Source organism: Solea solea, chromosome 21 (assembly GCF_958295425.1).
Source record: "Solea solea chromosome 21, fSolSol10.1, whole genome shotgun sequence".
In the NCBI taxonomy this organism is placed as follows: Eukaryota; Metazoa; Chordata; class Actinopteri; order Pleuronectiformes; family Soleidae; genus Solea; species Solea solea.
The window spans coordinates 21171963-21183376 of NC_081154.1; positions in this window are offsets into that span (position 1 = coordinate 21171963).

An 11414-nucleotide genomic window follows, 5' to 3' on the forward strand; every position below is an offset into this window, starting at 1 on the left:
ATTTAGATTTATCATTTAGATTTAGCATTTTGATTTAACATCTAGATTTAACATCTAGATTTAACATCTAGATTTAGTATCTATATTTAGCATTTAGATTTAGCATTTAGATTTAGATTTAACATTTAGATTTAGCATTTAGATTTAACATTTAGATTTAGCATTTAGATTTAACATTTAGATTTAGCATTTAGATTTAGCATTTAGATTTAACATTTAGATTTAGATTTAGATTTAACATTTAGATTAAGCATTTAGATTAAGATTTAACATTTAGATTTAGATTTAGCATTTAGATTTAGATTTAACATTTAGATTTAAAATTTAGATTTAGATTTAACATTTAGATTTAACATTTAGATTTAGATTTAGCATTTAGATTTAACATTTAGATTTAACATTTAGATTTAGATTTAGCATTTAGATTTAACATTTAGATTTGGATTTAAGATTTAGATTTACATTTAGATTTAGCATTTAGATTTAGATTTAAGATTTAGATTTAAGATTTAAGATTTAGATTTAACATTTAGATTTAACATCTAGATTTAGCATTTAGATTTAGCATCTATATTTAACATTTAGATTTAGCATTTAGATTTAGATTTAACATTTAGATTTAACATTTAGATTTAGATTTAACATTTTGATTTAACATCTAGATTTAGCATTTAGATTTAGCATTTAGATTTAACATTTAGATTTAACATTTAGATTTAGATTTAACATTTTGATTTAACATCTAGATTTAGCATTTAGATTTAGCATTTAGATTTAACATTTAGATTTAGATTTAACATTTAGATTTAGATTTAACATCTAGATTTAGATTTATCATTTAGATTTATCATTTAGATTTAACATTTAGATTTAGCATTTAGATTTAGATTTAACATTTAGATTTAGCATTTAGATTTAACATTTAGATTTAGATTTAACATTTAGATTAAGCATTTAGATTAAGATTTAACATTTAGATTTAGATTTAGCATTTAGATTTAGATTTAGATTCAGATTTAACATTTAGATTTAAAATTTAGATTTAGATTTAACATTTAGATTTAGATTTAGCATTTAGATTTAACATTTAGATTTAGATTTAACATTTAGGTTTAGTTTAACATTAAGATTTAACATTTAGATTTGGATTTAAGATTTAGATTTACATTTAGATTTAGATTTAGCATTTAGATTTAAGATTTAGATTTAAGATTTAGATTTAACATTTAGATTTAGATTTAACATTTAGATTCAACATCTAGATTTAGCATTTAGATTTAGCATCTATATTTAGCATTTAGATTTAACATTTAGATTTAGCATTTAGATTTAGCATTTAGATTTAGATTTAACATTTAGATTTAACATTTAGATTTAGATTTAACATTTTGATTTAACATCTAGATTCAGCATCTATATTTAGCATTTAGATTTAGCATTTAGATTTAACATTTAGATTTAGATTTAACATTTTGATTTAACATCTAGATCTAGATTTACCTCTCCGGGAACCATCACCTTACCGTGGTGGAGAGGTTTGAGTGCCCCTGTGATTCTGAGAGCTGTGTTGTCTGGAGCCTAGTGCTCCTGGTAGGGTCTCCCAAGGCAAATTGGTCTCAGGGGAGGGGCCGGACGAAGAATGGTTCAAAGACCTCATGAAAAAACGACAGAGGAAGAGAGTGACCCTGCCAGGCCCAGACGGAGGGCCCGTGAGCGAATGCCTGGTGGCCGGGTCTACCACGGGGCCCGGCCGGGCACAGCCTGAACAAGTCCCATGGCCTCTTCATCGTCCTCCTGTGGACCCACCACCTGCAGGGAGATCGACTGGGGTCGGGTGCGCTGCCACATGGGTGGCAGTGAAGGTCGGGGATCTCGACGTACTGGACCTGGGCGGCAGAAGCTGGTTCTGGGGACATGGAACATCACCTCACTGTGGGGGAAAGAGCCGGAGCTTGTGCGGGAGATGGAGCGCTACCAATTAGATCTGGTGGGGCTTACCTCCACGCACAGCCTTGGCTCTGGAACCACATTCCTGGATAGGGGTTGGAAGTTATTCTTCTCAGGAGTTGCCCAGGGTGTAAGGCGCCGGGCGGGTGTGGGGATACTCACAAGCCCCCGGCTGAGCGCCGCTGTGTTGGAGTTTACCCCGGTGGACGAGAGGGTCGCCTCCCTGCGCCTTAGGGTTGCGGGGGGGAAAGCCCTGACTGCTGTTTGTGCTTATGCACCGAACAGCAGCTCAGAGTACCCGGCCTTCTTGGAGGCCCTAGATGGAGTCCTGCAAGGGGCTCCGTCAGGGGACTCCATAGTTCTGCTGGGAGATTTCAACGCGCACGTGGGCAGCGATGGGGAAACCTGGAGAGGCGTGATTGGGAAGAACGGCCTACCTGATCTAAATCAGAGTGGTCGTTTGTTATTGGATTTCTGTGCAAGTCATGGACTATCCATAACAAACAACATGTTCAAGCATAAGGACGCTCATAAGTGTACTTGGTACCAGAGTGTCCTTGGCCGAAGGTCGATGATCTGATCTAAGGCCGCATGTTCTGGACACTCGGGTGAAGAGAGGGGCAGAGCTGTCAACTGATCACCATCTGGTGGTGAGTTGGGTCAGAGGATGGAGGAGGACTCTGGATAGACCTGGTAAACCCAAACGTGTAGTGCGGGTGGGTGGGTGTGTGTTTGTCACGTATAAAACGAAGTCACCGCAGTTTCACTCAGCTGCGCAGTGATGACTCCGCCCACGTTAAGTAGGTACTTTTTTGTAGTGGAGATGCAACCTAACCTGCGTGATCTAAAATATCATTGATATTGTTTATTAAAACTATGATGTATGCATAAACGCATACATCATGCATAAATGATATCCATTATTTAAATGGTTACATTGCATAAAAGGTTAATATGGTAGTCCATAGTCCATATGATTCTGTACCCTTCAGGTAGCTCTCAAAAAGTTTGTTGACCCCTGATTTCAAAATCGGAGGTTGCGAAGGTTAAAAACTTCATATCACCGGAGACCTGGAAAAACTTATTCACACTTTCATCACCAGCAGGGTGGATTACTGTAATGGTCTCTTCACTGGTCTCCCTAAAAAAACAATAAAACCTCTTCAAATGATACAAAACGCAGCAGCTAGGCTATTGACCAGAACCAAAAGAAAAGATCATATCACACCAATTTTAAAATCCCTACACTGGCTACCAGTGACCTACAGAATTGATTTTAAAGTCCTTTTACTTGCTTTTAAATCACTAAATGGCCAAGGCCCTCTCTATATAGCACAGATGTTTGAAACATATAGCCCCTCAAGATCACTCAGATCAGCAGAAAAACTTCAACTGGTACAACCAATCTGTCATATAACTGTACATATATAAGTCGTTTTTTCCAACCCCTGAAATGTGACTATGGGTCGTTTTCTGAAACGTAACTATGGGTCGTTTTTTTTCCAATCCCTGAATACGACGTAAAGGTATGTTTTTACTAGTATTTTTCAACTCTAATGTGTTGCTGAGGTTAGGGTAAAAAAAGACAGGGTTTGGCAGTAAAAATAAAAAAAAAAATATTAAAGTATAGTTAGGAATTGAACCCTTGTTGACTGCACTCGGGCACAGTGCTCTTGCCACTGAGCGGACTGCCGGTGGCGAAATCAGCGAAGCTACTAGATACCACTTCCAAGGTGGAAGTGGTTGCTGTCATGTATACAACCGCTAGGGGCGCTGGTTTTGAAAACGTAAACATGGTCGTAATTCCTGCATACGACCTATATGTACGTTTGATTGGAGGACAGTCTCGGTACAATCCAGCGCCTGCACCAAGCAGGGAGAGGCATCGGCCCATAGACATCAAGACCTCTCCCACCATCCCCATTTTTAATTCCACGATGCCTTCCACTAACCCACTCTTGCACCCATGGTCTGTTAGCTTTCATGTTCTTATCTGTGCTGTGTTTTGCTTTTATTCATTTGGCATTTTGCCACAAGCCTCTGCTACTTGCTGACCTTGTTATATATCAGGGTAGGAGCCTGAGGGTTCTGTGCAGGATTTGAGCTGCTCTTCAGGACAGAGATCTCAGATATATGTTCCCTGGTGCTGCTGTCAACAATGAGAGCATAGTTGCCTTTATTCCCCACATCTTCTCTTCTCTATCATCTTTACACCACCAACACCATTGCTCATTTGCAAAGGATCTGGATATGATTTTGTGAATTCATTTTTCAGGCTGTAAAAGGAGGAGGATCTGAGGGAGCAGGAGGAGGTGGCGATGTGGAGACGGTGCTTCAGCGCAGGTTATAAGCACACACACAAACATACATTAAAAGATACTTTATAGAAACAGTCCAATTTAAAAAAGACATTTGAAATCTTAAAATGGTTTGCATACAGACCCACAATTCATACCTAGTCAACACGACCATAGAGTCAAGGAATGGACCTCCTCAGTGCTTACGACACACCATTCACTAAAGGTAAAGTTACGGTTAGGAGTTTCCAAGATCTCAACGATAAATCTGGTCTACAGAACCAGGACCACTTCAGATATTTACAAATAAGAGACTATCGGGGAAAAAATGATGAAAAATGATGAGCCCGAAACAACGATATTCTACAGGTATTTTTAAGAGCTTACCAAGATGAACCTTATAAGAAGATCATTTCAAGATTATACACAAGTCTTCAATCTCTTAACAAAGAAAATATATCGAAGGTAAAATCAAGATTGAAAACTGAGGGCAACATCGTAATCACACAGGAGAACTGGAGCCACATTTTTAAACAACAATTAGTGGAGAACTACAAATTCTCCACTAATCTCATCCTCTAATGATGCACTCCATATCAAAAGAAATCATATTCCAACCAGACTGACTGTTGGAGGTGTTGCAGAAGCAAAGAGGCAAATCTTTATCATGTGTTTTTTTGAGTTGCCCTGTTGTGACCCCATTTTGGTTACGCATACGTCAAATCCTGGACCTGGAGACTGTGTCTTTAACAAAAATAACTTTATTTTTCAATTTGTTATAGCTGATCGATCTGGAGGAACAAAGATACATACTTGCTGAGAACATTACTGGTGGCTTGTAAGAAATCCATAACCATGAAATGGCTGAAGAGAGAGACACCTAGTGCAGATGAATCTTTGTAATGGAAAGAATAACTTAATCTGACACACAAAAAGAGGTATTTATTTATTTGCTGTCCACCATTAATACTTTTATTTATCTACTTTCATCTTAACCCTTTTTTTTTTACTTGTGTTGCTTGCTTTCATGTCTGGTGGTGTTTACAAGTCTCTTAATGTATGTCTCTACTTTCCCCCTGTTATTATTGCACTCGTCTATAGGTCTTCATGTTCTTTGTTTTGTTTGTTTGTTTGTATGCAAAATCAAAAATCAATAAAAAGTAGGGCTGTCAAAAGATTAACATTTTTAATCAGATTAATCAAAGGGTAGCTGCGGATTAATCGTGATTATTAATCGTGATTAATCACGATTAATTACCATACGTAAATATGCCAGAAAATTCTCCTTTTCTCTTTATATTGTTGTAGGAATGGAAAGATAAAGGACAGAATGCAGATTTAACATTTGTTTTTTATTTATGGATAATCCAGATGGTGGTGTTATTAATAATGACAAATAAAATCAAATCAAACTTAAACATACCACACCCTAATTCCATTTGTGTTTTGTGTCAGGTCTCTTTGCTATGCCTTTGAGAAAATATAGGAAGTTGTTATTTAGAACACTTTTTTCATTGTTCTATTTTTTAAAGCAAATTTAGGATGGTTGAAAAAAAACCATTTTCTTTTTTTAAATAAACAAACTACTACACCATCACATAATAAAATGTGGCTCTCTTGGCTATTATTCTTTTAACTGGTGGACATTTTCTGAAAGTAAGGCTGACCGTTTCTTTTGTACAATGTGGCCTGCGACTGAGAACAGTCTTTCACACGGAACTGTGGATGGAGGAGTGGCTAGATATTTGCAAGCCAGCAGGGCCAGCTTGTCATAGGCTCCTGAATGCAGACCACCACTGCAAGGGGCAGTCCTCCATACTAATGCTCGGCTCTGCCCTGTACCTGTGTATGTCTATGCCAGGCTGCACCTCTTCATCAGAATCTGAATCTGAGCCCATTTGTAGTAGCAGGCCCATTTTCAGAAGTCTGTGGAGAGCTTCTTGTTGACTGTTCAAGCAACATGCCTCCAAGTGTGGTCCACACCTCTTCTTTCGCAGGCTCTTCAAGTCTTTAAAACGTGGATCCAGCGCTGCCGCAAGCTTGAGCCATGTGTTGTTGGTCTTTTCTTGGCGGCATGCTAGATCTTCCTTGAACGCAGTCTTAAATCTCACCACATATGCAGGGTCCTCATCAGAGACTTCCATTACATGACGCAAGTGGCAGAGGGCAGGCAGCACCACAGAGCAGGAGACATAGGCCTCCCCACCCAGGTGCTCAGTTACATACCTGCAGTGGAATAAAATTCAGTGTGAGAGAGAGAGAGATATACAGTCATCAGTAAGTTATTAGAACACAAGTTTGTTTGTTTACAAAAAGGTAACATATCATTTCAATTTAATGAATTCAATATTATTGAAACCTATAGGCCTACTAAAAAAATTAAATGTGGATTACTTACCTACAGGGCTCTAGAAGAGTTTCCAGTCTCTGCAGCTTGTCCCATTCTGGTGGCGTCAGCATAACGAGTTTGTGATGCTGTTGGTCCAGGGTTGCTCTTATTGCTGCTTGGTTGCGGTTCAGATGCTTGACCATTTCAACCGTCGAATTCCAGTGTGTTGGAACGTCCTGGATCCTGCTCCTGCTGTTGTCAAAGTGCCGCTTGCTGTGTTTGAAGCTCCGCAGTGTTTGCCGGGCTGTGTTTAAAGTGACCGACACTTGGCCAATGCATTCACAAATCCGCTGTCAGAGAGGCTCACTGTGAGAGGAACTGCAATCTACCGTGCAGGACCTTGCTAAAGAAAATGAAGGGCTAAAAGATACATTGGATGGATATGAAAACAGGCAGAGGCGTATGAACCTAAGGGTTCTCGGTGTTGCCGAGGACTGCGAGCGGGGACAGTGAAAGTGCTGAACGACGAAAGCTTTTTTAGATGTCACAGAGCCCTGACGGCCAAGCCGAGCCCCGATGCACGTCCCCGGCCATTTCGTCGCTACCAGAAGTCGGGAGCCTCTTCTCCTTACCATGATGTACGATTACCATGGCAACTGAACACCAATCTGACTTCTCTACAGTATGGCACAGGACGATTTAAAGGTTTTGTACAACATTAGATTCGTAGTTTATTACACTTCATTTATTTTTCTTTTTATTGACTGACAGACTTCTATTCACATGGACAATAAAATAAGTGCCTCATTCTCAGAACTGATTTAAAAGAAACTAATTTTTCCCCCAATGTGTTTTTTATTTGTGTGTTACTTTATTCCCCAAAGGCACTCAACATACAGCATTACTCTGGCTTAATATGTTATTGGCCACCCAGCAACTCGGTATATTTTACTCCGTGGCTCGATGGATATTTTTGGTTGAATTGCTGTATTTTCTTTCTTTCTTACTGTGGCGAGAGTAAGGATAAAATCTAACTAAGTAATAAATGTTAAAGTTAACATTTACCCATAGATGTTAACACACAAGCGGCAAGACAGCGGCAACGGGAGAAGCCGTGAAGCAAAACGGTATGACGTCAAGGCAGGGCAGAATCAGATTGAGACAAAGCAGCAGGGGACAGCTGATCGTGACGTCATCCAGTTCACGTTTTTAATAAGCCAGGTGGCCAACATAAATCTAAAAAATATACAAAATTAGCACTCGTATTATGGCGCTAAAACAATATTTTAGACGCGGCAATTAAAACAAAAAAACAAACCTTGTTGCCGAGTATGATGCCCACACAACCATAGGGGGAGAGAGCGAGACTCACGCCACTACCGGCATTCACCTGCAACCACACGGTGTTAGCCGTGAGGCACCAAACAGTATGATGCAGAGGGGGAGGACACTTACCACCGCAAACTGGTCAGACAGCGCACCTTGAGCGTGGCGTGTAAGCCCAGCCGCTCTGCAGTACAACCAAAAACACTCCCATCAGCACACAGGTGAATGGGCATTAGAGACGTGAAGCAGCGCACAGTCCTACTCAACGAGAGCCAAACACTCCGACCGGAAGTGACGTGTTTACAGGAGTGCAGAGAACGAGACCCGGTAGAATATGCCACATTTATAGTCCTGTCCACCTACAATGCATAGCTACCATTGGTGTTCAAATTAAGGCCGTCATAGTGCATGAGATGGAGCACATCCATGCTGCTACATTACAATGACCAGTTGTAATTCATAGGAATTTCAGGCAGTCAGTGGTTGTCTTCTGGTCAGCAGTCACCACTGCATCGTTAAGTCTCCATACTGTTTGACTAAATAGCTGAGATGGGAGGTGACAGGGACAGAATCTATTGAGATATAAAAAGATACTCTCGAGTCCCATTTCCAACGCTGTTACATTCTGTTATGATTACACTATTCACTTTCGTCCCTTTCTCTCTTTTTCAGTGTATTTTGATATTGATTTTGGCATTATATGTAAAGTTTTTAAACTTGGGAGCTCTACTAGGTAGGGTAGATAGCTCAATGAGGGTTACAAGGAAGTTTTGTGTATATCACAGAAGGGAGGGGGGTGTGGGGGACACACAGGGATATTATACCACCACGTGTCAGGATTACATTTCATTCTGATCAGGGGTCACTTGGATGGCTAACTACACTGTAACAAAATTTCCTGTTAAATAACAGTAAACTACTGGCAGCTACAGTTGCCAGCTTGAAACTGTTATTCTACAGTGTACCTACTGTGATTTACAACAAAAGTTTAGTACCGTAAAGATATTACAGTACTGTGCTGTATGTAAAATAAACATTACAGTATTATACTGTCAGCTGTCAACCCAGTTATACTGTTATTTTACAGTTCCTACAGTATTCTCCATTAACAACTTATTACTGTAAAATTGTAGAATGTGATCTGCACAGTGATATAAACTAATGATTTAAAATGTTGATATTTAAAAATGAAAACCCCTGAAATAACAATAATAATATTAATAATAATAATAATAATAATAATAATAATAATAACTTAAAATAGCTATCACAGAAATGGCTCAGACAAGAGATGGCCTTACAACATTAGGCATTTATTAAAGCTGAACATTTTCAGTACAAAATCCATAAAAACACCATTACTACTTGGTTGTCAGATTTTTTCTTGAACTATGACAAGTGATGGCTAACATTACATTCATTAAACTTTGTATTTTCCTCCCCGGGTCAAAATTGACCAGGTCTGGTTTGACTGTTTGCAAAGCATAGAGTACAAATTATCAGCCAATTCAACTTCATTTAACCTTACTTCTAGTTTTGGTCATCCATCAATTTTTTTAGTAGAGTGGCCACATGGGGATTCACCGTTGTTGCCTTTTTGTGGACCAGCTTCCCTGTCTTCTTTGACACCACCTTCCCCTGGCTGGTCTTTCTTCCCCTCTCAGGATTAATCCCAATGAGGCGCCTAAAATGTAATAATAGAGAAAATATATAAGATAAAGATCATTTGCATTTAATATGGAACCCTATCACATTAATTGAATAAAAAAAAAATAGGATGTCTTTTTATGATAATGACCCCTGTGTCTCATAATTATGAGAGAATCATCTAATTTTGATAAACTATTTATGAGAAACAAAACATTCATGATTCAGGATTACAACAGATCAGCTGTTGCCATTATTACTGTATCTATTAAACTTTGATTTGAGGGTGGCATTAGGAAACATTGTCATCTTTGGGAAAGTTTATCTTAGGCAAAGTTCAACATATACATACTTTATGAAGACTGTATTTCAGGCTCCTCAACCATGGTGTCTATTGTCAACTTATGAAGAGCATTTAGCGAAGGACACATTGCTCAATGAGAGCACCACAGAGAGTGACATGGCCAGTCTGAACAGCCCCATTCCTTAATTAAGATATGTGCCAAAAAGAAGCAGGCTATGCTTTGATGTGTAGGTGATAGGTGCAACAACTGTAAAAGTTAATATACCAGTATGGCTTATAATAAATGACAATTCAATATTTCTGAACAGAGCTGGTAAGAAGGGGTAACATACTAATTTACCTTTGAACAAACTCCAGTGTCCTTGCAGCTTCTTCTTGGTATTGTAGGTTGAACACATAGTACGTTACTAAACGTACACTGATCATCCAATGTCCCAATGTGACTCCATCACCAGCAACTGATGCAGACAACAGTTAGGGAAAACAAATATGGGTATAAGGGCCTTATATGGGGATAAGACGTTCACAGAAAAAGCTACCCCTTTATTTTTTTAACAGTAATGTTTTGTGCAACTTGATGTGTTTGTGTGGCATTAAAGCTATTTGTTGTTGTTTAACTGGTGTTTTAGGTCAATACACACACATTGAACTGTGATGCTAAGAGGAAAGCTGGACAGAAATGTGTTCGATGTATTCATTGCAATGTCTGTGTATTTTGCAGAATAACACACTAAAGACAGAACATAAAAAGTTACACTGAGTCTCTGTTCAAGTGTGCAACACCTATCCACACATTTTCTACTGTATTTATATCAAGTATCATAAATTATCTTATTGCAAATCGTTAGTTTCCACTACTTGAGATAGCAAAAAGAATGATAAGAGAACTAAATCAATGACAGACCACAATAAAACTTTACGTTTTAACGTTTAGGAGACAGATACAGAAAGAAAAACTGGACAGATGGAGACACAGAAAGACAGACTGACTTTGTTCTATACTCCATGTCATGCTTTTATGACACTTACCCATTAGAATCAGTCGTGGACTGGTTGGGAGGGTCAGGGTGCGCTCAACACCGGCTGCTGTGGCAAACATCTGTAGAACATGGACAACAGTATCCAAATATTAAGAATGGAATTGCATGTACAGTCATTGTAGACACGAGAAATATTGCTAAACATTTCATCAACAACAATTCATATCATCTGGCGTCGCTTGTCAGGAGCAGGTCTCTTGCTGTTGGCAATGGCTTCCTCTGGCATTTTATCCCATGGGACTTCAAAGGTTTCATACCACTTACTGTATATGTTGGCTGATTGTCTTAGGCTGTGCGATGTACATGGTTTTGATGGTTCTGAAGAGCTTGACAAGGATGAAATGCTGGACAGTGAAGATGAAGAGCAAGGCAATGAACTAGAGAGCGAAGTCCGACTTGTATGTGTTGAGTCACCTGGCAAGATTTGTAGATCAAGTGTGACTGTAGTAGATTCTAGAACACATGGAAATAAAATATATTATTATTTCACAATATTTGCCACATATGCATGCAAACTCAATAAT